Here is a 14,572-nt window from a genome sequence, read left to right on the forward strand (position 1 = left end):
TTATATGCAAACTGACTTAAAATAACTCAGCATTATGGCTGATTTATACTGCACAGCAGAGGAACAGAACTAGAGCTAATGATTTTACTGTAGACTAGATGTGATTTATTATACAAGTTTTTTTATTAGAATTGTTTTCAGTACATCATTTTTGGTATTTTTCTTGACATTTTGACTGAGACGTGCTGATCTGCATTACTTTTAGAAATATTTTGAATAGTCTGGTACATGTAACACAGATGACTCCCAGTTCATTAGTTCCAGTTCAGCATTCCTATCTCTGCAGATGGGATCCTGATATTTCAGGGAGTAAGGAAAACACAGCCTCACCTTGGCAAAGCTTGCTTTGCCAAACTTGCTAGTTTACAGAGTTGACCAACTTACTTTCCTTATGAAAGAAAATGGACATTTCATCTCTGAAGTTGTGTCTAATCACATCTTCAAAAAAAAATTCTTTCTGTACTAATGATGTTTGAGAAATAATGAACAAAATGTAAATGCAACTGAAAGTCAGAGGGAAAATGCAATATTGAGGAAAATATATAGTGCAATTAAAATGATTATCATAGAAAAGAGTTGTCTGTATTCCTACAGCTGCTGCTCTCTGAATGGTTTTCTTCATGTACAATACATAGCCTTGGGGGTGACTGATCCACTTCCAGAGAGTATAATCACTGGTTTCCAAAGAATCTAAAAGATGAAGTGAATCAAGACCATGCACTACACTAGTATTAGATTTTACCTCTCCTCATTATTTAGACCCCTCTAGCAATTTTCCTATAGGAACAGTAAGTTCCTATAGTGCTTTGCTGGATTCCTTTTCTTCTAATAAGATATTTTATTCCTGCAAATGAATCCGGTCCACTCAGCTTGCCACTACTTCTATACCCCTCCTTTCTAATTGCTGCTCTTGGTGCCATACCATTTCTTGCAAATATTATAGAATAAGTGCCATTCTTATATTTATTTCAGAATTCGTATTTTTGCCACTTATTTTCAGTGAAGAAGGCTAGTGTTAGCTGCTCAGTTTCATTTTCTTCACTGTCATTATTAGAATGTAACTGATTTTTAAAAGGCATTAAAGTTTAGGACTTGAAGCATAACCTCTACCTAAACAAATGCAGTTGAACTAAACTAAAAGCAGAAAAGAATTTCAGTCATCCATTTGAGCATAAGGTATCAATATCAAGTTTTCAAGACCACAGAAACACCTGGGTTTCTAATTAATGGTTAATTTTCAGGGCATTTAATGACAACCGCATAAAAATTGGGGGACTGGCTTCCATCATTACTTTAAGCGTATGTTTAATACTATTGGGTTTTTTTGTAGTAATGACGTTCAAACAGCGTTCAAAACAGCTGAATGAGAGTTTTTAGCGCATCCACAGTCTTACTGTCATGGTTGATCAAGCACAGGAAGTACAGAGACATTATGTTCACTTCATGGATGTAACAGAGAGGATGTAGTAAAGATCATTAGTAGGATACACTGTCACAGCCTACTGTTCACATTTTAATGATCTTGAAAAAATCAACAGGATACAGAAAAAGGTTACCATTCACCTCAGGTCTTGAAGGCCTGTATTTGGCTTAGAAATTCAGGCAGTTGTGCCTAACAGCAAAAAGATTAGCAGTGACTTGATCATAACCTTTAAAAGTCAATACAAGGAACAGATTTCTGACAGAAGGTATCTAGCAAAGTGATGAGTAAGGAGATTTAAATGTCAGAAATTGATATTAAACCAGAAATGAGGGGCAGGAGAAGTATTCTATGAAAGGTAGCTAACTATTGAAACAGTTAATCTAGGGATCCAGTAGATTCTGAGGGTTTTGAAGTCTTTCAGCTGACACCAAACTGAAAGACTTGCCCTGGTTTGACAGGGAGCTTGGAAGTGATAGAAAACTTTCTGTCTCCAGATCCAAGGCTATTTTACATAGAAGGTCAGATTTGCATACATTGTTTTTTTCTGCTATTGATAAAAATGAATACAATTCCATAAAATATACTTTTTTACAGTTGCAGTCAAACAATGTGAAGATTCAGAGAAGGCATCACTATAGTATAATGTTAAAGAAGTAGCTGGATATGATGAAGCAGGAGGCAAATGCACTATTCAGGTTACCTGTTCCATTTTGCACCAAAATTGAAATTTAACCTTGTCGAAGTTTTTCTGTATTCACTCATAAGATAGTAAATGGATTTTTTTAAACATGGTAATCTATTGGGATAATGTTTCTGAAGTTAATAAATGTAAAAGCAAAAGTAATAGGATAGAGATGCTGGGAAGGTACTAACTCTTTCCTACCATATAGCTAACTCTGCATGGGAGTAGTCTGACCTTCTTGATCACTAGCAGCTCTTAACTTATAACAGCTATAACCTCAGGTCCTTAAGCATAGGTGCTCTTTCAAACTCCCTTGCTCTTCTTCATAACACAATTTCCTGCCCCTAGTTATAGTATCCTCACGCTATGATGCTCACAGAATTAAATGACTGCCCTCTTGAAGACCAACTATTTTTGAGACAGAAATTTCTCCTCTCCTCTCTCTTCCCCATTTCCCTTCAGCAGTCTGATCCAAAGGAAAATATGCTTTTTTTAAAACTACACACACCTAAGTCAAGTCTAAAGGAAATACCTCTTGGGAAGAGCTAGAAGCCATCAAGAGCAACGAGTCTAGCCCCAAAAACCATCGTCTCCATAAAAGAGAGATCCCTTCGCATTGTCCTCTTCTAAGTCAACCAATATCACAGTCCCTCCCTTTATCAATTGCCAAATTTATGCCACATAGAGCCTGTAAAACACTATCCTGTTTCATTTCTGTCCTCCAAAAGGTTATCCCAGCTGATGAGTAGTCAGGACCAACAATTCCCTAGAAGAGCAGCTCCCAAAATCCAATTTAGGTAATTATTACATTATCACGTAATAGCACTGCTGGTAGGTGGCTATGCAGCAAAGAGATTAGAATTAAGGCCAAGATCATGTGCTACCAAATGTGCAGATGGCTGTTAGAAGTAAAGGAAATAGTGATATCTCAGATGCATTTATAAACAAGGTTTTTGGCCTGGGCTTGAATGGATAAACGCACTGTATAGTTATGACTGAGTGAACTCAGATAAAAAAAACTAATACTAGATGACAGGATATCATGTTTTGAGATTATCCAAGACACAAAAGAACTGCTGCTCATAAGGTTCTCTCTTACGAAGCATGTACATTTGACAATTATCTAGCAGAAAAAAATTTTAGCATCGGTAAATGTAAAACTACTTTAAGTACTGCAGACACAGAGTTTGAGATCTAAATTAGCTACCACCTCTAATAACGATGCACCAAGATCTATTAAAAATGCAGAGGATGTCATATCCTACAGAGTCATTTCTATTGAAGTATAGCACTGTAAAAACTATCTCTTCCTCCTAATATAAAAATTGCTTCAAATACTCAGCATGTTCACTTGGGGATGCTCATATAGCACTATGTCTAAAGTTGCTCTGATAAGACAGAACAGTCTTCGTTAGTAATTAAAATCTCTAATAAATGTTGAATGTAATTCTCCTTAAAATTAGCGAAAATATTTGCATCACTTCAAAAAGAGCTATATCCAGCCACAAGTCATTTATATTATCTTTTTCCTCTTAATTTATGAAGGATACTTCATTATAAAAAAAGGCACATAGCATTATATCCCACGTGATGAACTGTATACTCTCTGACATTTCCTGCTTACAAAAATTGTCCTGACTTGAAAGGTACTTTTCAGTTATTTGGTCCCTGTATAAAGTCATCTGCGTGCACCTAAGGCTCAGAAAATTTTGCTAGCTGGCAAAGTCTGGTGACACAAATCAATGGTTTTCATTTTGCTGTTGGCATGCCTGACAGAATACGTGACTACCACATGTCAGATTCTTTTTAGGCTGGATTTATTGATCAAGTCTGTTCAGAACTTTTAAAGTCTTCCCGTGTATTCTGAAGTATATAAAAAATGTCTTGCTGTTCAAGGCTCCACAGAAGTTGTGTTACTCATTTTCACTTATCATTAATGTTCTTAGTGGCAGCTGTATGGTAATCACATCTCACTTTTCCCTTTCAGACAACTTCTGTCAGATGCCCTTTTTAATACCTATACACACAAAAGATTGGTCACACAGGACTGGTAGAATGTTCTGAACAAGACAATTGTGGTTAATATTAACAATTATCTTGTTTGGACTTTTCTAATATATCCTGAACAACTAAGAATACTATTCCAAGAATAAAGGAAGGGAGTGACAATATTCGATCTGCTCCTTTGCGTGTTCATTCATAGGTTTTCTTCAGGATAAAATTTTGTGGTTTTTCTCACTAGAGAGTAGAATCTGGAATTCTTTTGAAATCCCAGTCCTCTGACATTTCCATTTTATATCAGATGGGTTGCCAATCTTAAGTTGTTACTCTTTAAATACATGGTAGATTGCTACGCGTCTGTCAGGCCTGCATCCAACAAATCACTTGTTTGGCTTGGGATTTCACGAAATGGTCTGAGCCTGTGGCAACAATCTGTATATTCTATGTTTTACCTACTTGACTTGCTATTTCACAACACGATCCAAATTTCCAGTAACCAGCACTACTCCTGCAGCCTGTACTTATCAATAGGACCCTGAAGAACAGCTTGTATCATACACAGTAGTCACTCCACTCATGTGCTGGGGTGTGCACTGAGATTTGCCCGGGTCAGCCCATAACTTCTTTGCAAGATTTAGGGATGGCACTTAGGCACATGGGCTCTCTATCTTAAGCATACTGTGTGCATGTCCTTACTGTTCCAGAACTTACTGTTGTCTTGGCAGTCTCTGACAAAGATAAATTAAAATGTTTCTGCAGCCTGATTTGTTTCCAAGAGTACACACAGGTCTAGTGTGAGTGGAAGGCTCATATAGACTCCCTGTAAATGTGAACGGGGCCATTTCAAAATATTGAAATCCTCCAGAAAAGAAAGTTTCTTTCCTTTCTTTATATACCTCTAGGAAATAACACTGGCTTCCTCCAAACATTTGTAAAACTCAGTTGTCTGACTATTCGCAGAGAGTAAATAAATATGTATGACAACAAAGCAGGTCCCAGGTTTATATGAATACTTATAGATTAACTAGTGCGGTTCACTTGGCTTCACTCTTCATTTTAATGAATCCAGTAGAATATAAAATACTGTGCTAACAACTAGAAAAAGAATAATCTGAGTTGCAGTCCAACTCTCTGATAATGTTGGTGTTACGGAACTTGTCCTGTATTAGGAACTGAAGTCAAGGATATCTGTGAAAGTGGAAAATATTGAATCCTTTTGGAAGCATCCACAATAAATAAAATCTACCACTCACTGATATATATCATTGTATCACAACAGGATACTTACTGAAAGAAGTAACTATTTCCCCAGTTCCCCACCGATCTGTTAACTCATCCATGAGAGAAAGGTTATATTAGTTGGCCTAATTTTTGGATGGCCTTGGTGCGAGCTTTCAAACAATTCAGAATGTAAACAGAATGATCTCACATTCTCCTTGTATATGTTGTTTATTTTTACTGTACACTGAGATTTTCTGAGTGATAGTTTTGGAGCTAGGCACATCCTACATTAGGGATGTGAATCGTTTTTGAGTCTGCCCAGAGGGGGCAGGATTCATCCTCTACAAAAAGCCTCCATTCCTGAGGATGCTGATCCCAGTTAGTAACTCTCCAATTCAAATAACTTATTTGCTGAAGTAGCTGATGTTGGAAAATCCTAGTTAAACTTCATATTGTTCTTCATGCTTCATGTTCACCCTTGAAGAGTTATTTTCCTGGAGAGCTATGAATGTTCCAGTTCCTCATTGTGCGGTTTTGTTGCACAGACATTAACCCATATGTCTCTCTCGACTGACCTTGCCAAAAAAAGCTTAATTGAAAAATCTGGTTAGAGAAAAAAAAGTGAAAAACATGGATTATGATCTTGCTCCCTGTGACTACTGGAGCTCTGTTTGCATACGTATGTCGGTATATGTACACATACATACCTAAATATGCCTGTATATAAATGTGCATGTATCTATATTCATAAATAAACACACACTTAAAATAAGTGTCTAAGAATCAGGCCATAGGCTTGAATTGCAGATTTTTCTTTTTTCCATTGTGAAGGCACATTCATGTGGAAAAGACTGCGAGCGTATAATATCGCTCAAGTCAGGATGCCTCCAGCGGGTGCATACAACCAGGGGAGACAGCATGGGACATGGCTATGGAGGATCCTCTTGCACCTCTCCCGGGAAGCCTGCGTGCTTGACTGGCTCTCTGAAATGCCTGTATACCAATGCACGCAGCATGGGGAATAAGCAGGAAGAGTTAGAGATCTGTGTGCGGTCGCAGGGCCATGATCTCATTGCAGTGACAGAGACATGGTGGGATAGTTCACATGACTGGGATGCTGTCATGGATGGCTATGTGCTTTTTAGGAAAGACAGGCCAGGAAAGGCGAGGTGGTGGAGTTGCTCTTTATGTGAGGGAGCAGCTAGAATGTATGGAGCTCTGCCTGGGGGTGGATGAAGAGCAAGTTGAGAGCCTATGGGTAAGGATTAAAGGGCAGGCTAACATGGATGACACTGTTGTGGGGGTCTACTACAGGCCACCTGACCAGGAGGAAGTCATCGATGAGGCCTTCTACCGGCAGCTGGAAGTAGCCTCACGATCACAGGCCCTGGTTCTCATGGGAGACTTCAACCACCCTGACATCTGCTGGGAAGGGAGCACAGCTAGGCACAAACAGTCAAAGAGGTTCCTGCAAAGCATTGATGATAATTTCTTGACTCAGGTGGTGGAGACGCCAACGAGGAGAGGTGCAATGCTAGACCTTGTACTAACAAACAAAGAAGGTCTAGTTGGAGAGGTGAAGGTTGGGGGCAGCCTTGGCTGCAGTGACCATGAGATGGTGGAGTTCAGGATCCTACGAGGAGGGAGCAGGGCAATGAGTAGGATTGCAACCCTGGACTTCAGGACAGCTGACTTTGGCCTCTTCAGGGGCCTACTTAGGGGAATCTCCTGGGGTAGGGCCCTAGAAGGAAGAGGGGTCCAAGAAAGCTGGTTAATATTCAAGCATCACTTCCTCCAGGCTCAGGATCAGTGCATCCCTCTGAGGAAGAAGTCGAGCAAAGCGGGCAGGAGACCTGCATGGATGAGCAAGGAACTCCTGGCAAAGCTCCAGCAGAAGAAGGAAGTCTACAGAATGTGGAAAAGGGGACAGGCCACTTGGGAGGAACACAGGGACGTTGTCAGAGTATGCAGGGATGCGACAAGGAAGGCTAAGGCCCAGTTGGAATTAAATCTGGCAAGGGATGTCAAGGACAACAAGAAGGCCTTCTTCAAATACATCAATAGCAAAAGGAAGACTAGGGAAAACGTGGGCCCGCTGCTGAATGGGGCGGGTGCCCTGGTGACAAAGGATACAGAGAAGGCAGAGTTATTGAATGCCTTCTTTGCTTCTGTCTTCACTGCTGAGGCCAGTCCTCAGGAATTCCAGACCTTGGAGGCAAGAGAGGAAGGCTGGAGAAAGGAAGACTCTCCCTTGGTTAGAGATCTTTTGTCCAAACTTGACACCCATAAATCCATGGGCCCCGATGGGATGCACCCACGAGTGCTGAGGGAGCTGGCGGATGTTATCTCTAGGCCACTCTCCAACCTCTTGGAAAGGTCCTGGAGAACAGGAGAGGTGCCTGAGGACTGGAAGAAAGCCAGTGTCACCCCAGTCTTCCAAAAGGGCAAGAAGGAGGAGCCAGGGAACTACAGGCCTGTCAGCCTCACCTCCATCCCTGGAAAGCTGATGGAACAGCTCCTCCTGGAGGTCATCACTAAGCATCTGGAGGACAAGGAGGTGATCTGGAGTAGTCAGCATGGATTCACCAAAGGGAAATCATGCTTGACCAATCGGATAGCCTTCTCTGATGGAATGACTGGCTGGGTAGATGAGGGCAGAGCAGTGCATGTCGTCTCCCTGGACCTCAGCAAGGCTTTTGACACTGTCTCCCATCACATCCTCCGAGGTAAGCTCAGGAAGTGTGGGCTAGACGAGTGGACGGTGAGGTGGCTTGAGAACTGGCTGGATGGCCGAGCTCAGAGGGTTGTGGTGAATGGCGCAGAGTCAAGTTGGAGGCCTGTGGCCAGTGGTGTCCCCCAGGGGTCAGTCCTGGGTCCAGTCTTGTTCAATGTATTCATCGATGACTTGGAGGAAGGGACAGAGTGCACCCTCAGCAAGTTTGCTGCTGATACTAAACTGGGAGGAGGGGCTAACATACCAGAGGGCTGTGCTGCCATTCAGAGGGACCTGGACAGGCTGGAGAGGTGGGCGGAGAGGAACCGTTTGAAGTTCAACAAAGGCAAGTGCAAGGTCCTGCACCTAGGCAGGAATAACCCCAGGCACCAGTCCAGGCTGGGGGTTGACCTGCTGGAAAGTAGCTCCATGAAGAAGGACCTGGGAGTGCTGGTGGACAACAAGTTGACCATGAGCCAGCAGTGTGCCCTTGTGGCCAAGAAGGCCAATGGTCTCCTGGGGTGCATGAGGCAGAGTGTTGCCAGCAGGTCAAGGGAGGTGATCCTGCCCCTCTCCTCAGCCCTGGGGAGGCCTCCCCTGGAGTCCTGTGTCCAGTTCTGCGCTCCCCAGTACGAGAGAGACATGGCACTGCTGGAGAGAGTCCAGCGGAGGGCTACCAAGATGATTAGAGGGCTGGAGCACCTCTCCTATGAAGAAAGACTGCACGAGCTGGGCCTGCTGAGCCTGGAGAAGAGAAGACTGAGAGGCGATCTCATCAATGTGTACAAGCATCTGAAGGGGGAGTGTCAAGAGGATGAGGCCAGCCTCTTCTCCGTGGTGCCCAGCAACAGGACAAGAGGCAACGGGCAGAAACTGAACCACAGGAAGTTCCACCTGAACCTGAGAAAAAAATTCTTCACTGAGAGGGCGACTGAGCATTGGAAGAGGTTGCCCAGAGAGGTAGTGGAGTCTCCTTCCCTGGAGATATTCAAAACCTGTCTGGACGTGATCCTGGGCAATATGCTCTAGGTGACCCTGCTTGAACAGGGAGGTTGGACTAGATGATCTCCAGAGGTCCCATCCAACCTAAACGATTCTGTGATTCTGTGATTCTGTGATAATAGCTCTGTGTTCCTGCCCCCCAAGACTCCTAGTACTTTCCAGATCCGTCTATCTATTGCAGATCTAGCTACCTGAACTTCTGGCCTGTTCTGCTATACTATGCCCTTATGCCAAATAAGGGAATGATAAAAAAGCAAAACAAAAAACTATGTAAAGGTATGGAGTTTGATGGTTTTCAAACATGCAGTTGTTCTAAGTTTATATAACTGTTTGGAGCACATTAATGTCATTATTTTTAAATTGTATTAAGTTATATAATGAAAATAGTAATTCTCCTTTCTTTTTTGAAGGTATCATGTATTCCTTTTATTAAAGAGAAGTCATTGACATAAAATATTGTTATTTAGGACTAAAAGAACCTTAATTTTTTTCCTGAAAGGACATTTTATGTTTGTCCTGTACACTATCTCCTATGTGTATATACTATATTGTATCTTAATTGCCTTTTTCTACCAACTCTATTTTCAAATTGTCACTGAACTTGTTTTTCACAATTTCATTTTCCTCTTTTGCTTTCTTATTAAATTCATTTTTTCTGACCCTTCTCCATTTCAATTTTTTGCTTCTCTTTACTGAAGTGAGACAAATTCTGAGCTGAGATTTTGAAACTATTATGTTGAAATGAGCTCTGGATCGAACAGAATTAGCTTATTCATTCAGGACTGCAAAAGGACAAATGCTAGTAGTTCCTAGGTTCTTCCAACTTCCATTTACTTCAGAGCAAATTTCATGAGCAGGCACTCAATGCTACGGTTGCTTGGGAACTTTCCTGGGAAACATTTTTCTGATAGCTAAGCGATTGCTATCCAGACCTGAAAAAATATCAGTGTAGCTATTGCGGCAGTACACATGACGAAATGGACAGCATGAGACTGACTGAAGAACAGACAGAAAAAAGATTAGAAAGACATCTGTAGGACATCAAAAGGCCAACACAGGCCATGGGCAGTATTGCAAGGAAGAGAATGTGCAGCCTTCTAAATATCCAAATTAAACATTAAAAATATATTATATGAACTGAACACATTCACTGAACACATGGTTGTGCTAACACTTGGAGCCTGAAAGAATGCCTAGCTTATAGATAAATAACTAACCAGTTTAAAAGTTCACGAAAACTATCAGTAGGAGAATTCATGGCATAAGTATATATGCAAAGAATTGATAAAATTCATACCAAGGGAGAGCTGTAGCTTGTATTCCTTGGTTTCAGGCTCTGGAAATCTCAACCCCACTGAGTGTTACCTGGTCCACTGTACAAACTGCTCTCTTCACTACCCGTGATATTTTCCAGATTAAGGATTTCACAGTCCACACCTTCCCACTCAATTTAGACACGTTTCTAGTTTCACAGTGTAGTAATTACTGAAAAACAGCCAAGCTTTTTAATGGCACCCTTCCGTAAAATGGTGAAGTTCTACAAAAATTATACCTCAGTCTCAGCTGCTAAATTCAGAATTAACACACCGCAAATAACTCGCATCAAATAAATTAGAACTCCAGGATATCTGAAAAAAGGATATTTTTCTTTATGTCTAAATTTGGAGACAGAACGATAGCTTTTTTAGGAGCCATTACAAACACCTCTCTCATACCTTTATCAACTCTTTCAGTTCTTGGTTTCTTGTTTCCAGAGATACCTTCTCTTCTACGCTTCTTGCTCTTCCTTTACTACCCATTCTACAGTTTGGTGTTATTAATATTTATCAGATACGTTGTTATGACCAGATTTGCTCTGCTGGCTATTGTAAATTTCTTTTAAAAAGAGAGATTTTGTGCAAACTAAGCACCTCTTCAAATGACTACTTTACAGGATCTTTCTGACGCTACCAGTTTAATGAACCTGTTCCTCCAATACTTTGAATGTGACCCAAAAAAACAGCGAGACTATTGAACTTCATGTAGAATTCTTTAGAAATAGCTTTCTAAATAGTTTAACTGAACTTTTAATTTCTTCATAATGTTCAGAAAGATTCCTTGAATAGCTGCACAGATGCAGACCAATGGTGACATCAAGTGGTGCTTTACATTTTGACTATATTTGAGAATAATCAGTTTTAGTGTAGTAAGAGATTTCCTCAGTGCTTTTCCTCTGGTGATATTATCATTGCTCTGATTATTACATTAATACTCTTCGACCTACATTTGGTTACAGAAAAAAGGGATAAGAACAGCATTTTTTTTGATTTTTGTACTTTGTTTTATCCGTAGTGCTTTTTATTTTCCGTTCTGCATCACCTATCCAAAAACCCCAAACACTGTCCAGCCTGAAAGTGGACTGCAAATGTCTCCAAAGATCACAGGGTATGGGTTTTTGAGGTCATTAATGCTATGCCGAGTGTCAGAGTCAGAGACTGTCATGGATAAGCTGAAATGTGGTGATATTTTAGAAGACATAAGAACTGTTAGTTCCTGGAGGACTTGTGGTCTTTCTAATCTTAAATATTATGTATTTCAATTAATGCAATCAGTGATCAAAATGGGCTGGTATAGGATGTTACATTATGCTGGTAATTCAAGCACTTCATAATGACACTTCCTAATAAACCACTTCAGGATGATTAAGTTTTGAAATTTCAGGACTTTTGAAACTATATTTTCTGCAGATTCCAGTGGTATACTACTTGTTCAGCAAGTACTAAGAGGTCATCTTATTTCTTTTTGATTCAATCCAATATCAAATACTAATCTAAGTGTCTTGCCATTCTAGAAACCACGTCAAATACTTTATTCATTGGTCTTGCTAGTTCCTATCAGCAGCTTATGAGCTCTATGTTACCATGAAGTCTCCACATTTAAACAAGTGAAATATTTTTGCAGGTGTTTCAAGGCTATAAGTAGCAAATTGGAGGTTGTTAGCTGTCTTAGGGCACGGAAAGAAATAGCAGCCACAGCCTGCAAATACCAGAGTAGCACTGCTCTGCAATCAGTGCTGTGATTGTATAGTGTAGGCTTTACGAATATACTTCCTGTATAGACAGATAGATGCACAGTTCAACCTTCTTCCAACAGAGCACACAGTTATTCCACGTTCCTGTGAGTTCTCTCACCAAATCCCTTACCAGTGGTCTTACCAGCACAATGGCATGGCGTATTTGCACACAATTTTTTCCCCTTTAAAATGTCGAAGAGGATCATTATGCTCCCAGTCTAATCCTTGAAACTTCATACTCCACTGCATAATCAGGCTTAAAATCAGCCACAGTGCTAAGCATCTCCCTCAGTAATCATCTTTTGGAAATGAACATACCCCAAGTAGTTGCAGCAAAGGGTGATTATTAAAACCAACTTTCATATTTTTTTTTCTAACTCAGACCACATTGTTATGAAGTGTTGACTGCCAGAGGGTCCATCTGGTTGTGAAGATGCATATAGAAATGATCATGCAGGCAATATGCACAATTTATTCCTGGCTATTCCTCCCACAAGCTTGAGCTGCAAGTTAGTTATCTGCTTGCAAAAGGGAATCAGAGCCCAGTTTCTCTAGGGTCTGAGCTCCAAGCAAAATATTTTCTAAGGATAAAATTGCTCTTTCTGAGACTGCAAGAAAAGGAGGTCTCAGTAGAAGCTGTGAGGGGGGGTGGAACATACTCAGTTATGCTCAGGAATGGCACAGGAATGATCTGGTCAGAAAGAGCATTCCCAGTATTCGCTGGTCATTGCAAAAATGAATACCGCATTACGTTTGGGATGGACACATGGCCATAGTCAGTGAATATTCTGAGTTCAATAACATTCAACATAGCTGGTCAATCAGTACAATAAGGTCTATATTCTCTACTTTTCTGTCTCTGTGTTTACGTACTAGCAACATAGCAAATGGAAATAGAAACAAATGTTGTGTAAAGCTGATTGCCAGGCAGAACCAAGTTTCTCTTTTCATAATATTCCTGGTGAAAACCAACTGAAGAAGTATAGAAAAATGAGGGGAAAGCATAAAATTATCTATGGAAGTTTTACAAGATTTCCACAAGTCCTTGATTAATGCTATGGAAACACGTGGTCAAACTTATTTGAAGAGGATTAGAAGTTAGAGTACACCATGTCCCGAGGTAAAGTGTTATAATGGTTAATTTCTGTTAAATTAACTTTTAGAAATCTGCTCTTTATTCCACACTAAATTTCCCCTTTTCAGCTCCCCTCTATAGAATTTCATCACATCTTTTTCCGCTATATTAAATAGCCATCTGCCAACCAGAATCTATTCCCATACACATACCTGGGGACAGCGGCCAAGCTGATTTTAACCTTCTCTTGAGTAAGCATATTTAGACTGAGCTTTAACAGCCTATTTTCACAGGGACGCTTTTTCATACATCTGTTCATTCTTCTCAAGCATTCCCAATTAATCTTTCATCAAAAAATTAATTGTCTCTTCTCAAAGAATATGCATTTATTTTTCCCTGAGAAAAAATATTATCTAAACTTTTGCAATAATGAAAATTAATGAGGACACTGCGATAATTGTACCCGGAATCAGTTATTACAAAACCTCTTTCATTAAGAGGGGACATAACATAGAGGTCCAACACAGAGGAACTGAATTTCGAAGCAAAAGCATTTATTATGTTGCACAAAATAGACCTAACAACAACAGGTTTAAAACCTCTTCAACAAACGGCAGGTAGTTTTGCTGTAAAATGGTGGCCAATTTCAGTGCATGGTTAGTCCATGATTAGTATCTACCTAAAATAGTAGCACTGAGGTCCATTTTTACTGCCCATGAATTCTTCTTCCAGATCAAACCTGCTTACTTTTCAAGAGAAACGTAGGCTAAATTCTGATTTAGTGATACAAGTGTGTCTCTAACTATCAGAACAGTCAGTCCCTGAGGCAACTAACAAAGTTGTGCAGTACCCTGAAGTTACCTGAGCAGACCAGGGGGGATGCTCCTAGCAGACTTACTGTGATGTGGTGAAAATGGACGTGGAGTAATCTCCAAAATCCTGCTCATAACACTACTTACAGAGGAGATTCTTCTGGAAGCTGGAGAAATCCCAGCACTGAAACTCTGACCCTCCATTACCTCTTTTGGTGAGTAATGGAAAATAGAAACTGAGTGACTGAATAAATTCACCCCATGCGGAAGGGCAGTCCAAAATTCATGCACCGTTTAAGTCCTGTCTCGAAGGCTGAGGATAGGACTTGCATATTCCATAAACCCTCCTTTGTCCAGTTTGATTGACTGCTGTGAACAACTCACTATCTACTAGAGGTCTAGAAAAGACTGATACATGGGCCACAAAATAGCCCTGGCACTGTAAGCCTTGGATTAGTGTCAGCTTTATGAGCAAACACTCTTTTCCCAGAACGGTGGTTCCAGATCTAAAGAATACACCCTCTGAAAAGAAGGAGCCCAAGGAAACTTGAAGTGAACGCTGACGCCTTAATGTGTAATGGCTAAAAATAT

The sequence above is a fragment of the Struthio camelus genome, chromosome 2, assembly GCF_040807025.1.
Source record: "Struthio camelus isolate bStrCam1 chromosome 2, bStrCam1.hap1, whole genome shotgun sequence".
NCBI classification, from domain to species: Eukaryota; Metazoa; Chordata; class Aves; order Struthioniformes; family Struthionidae; genus Struthio; species Struthio camelus.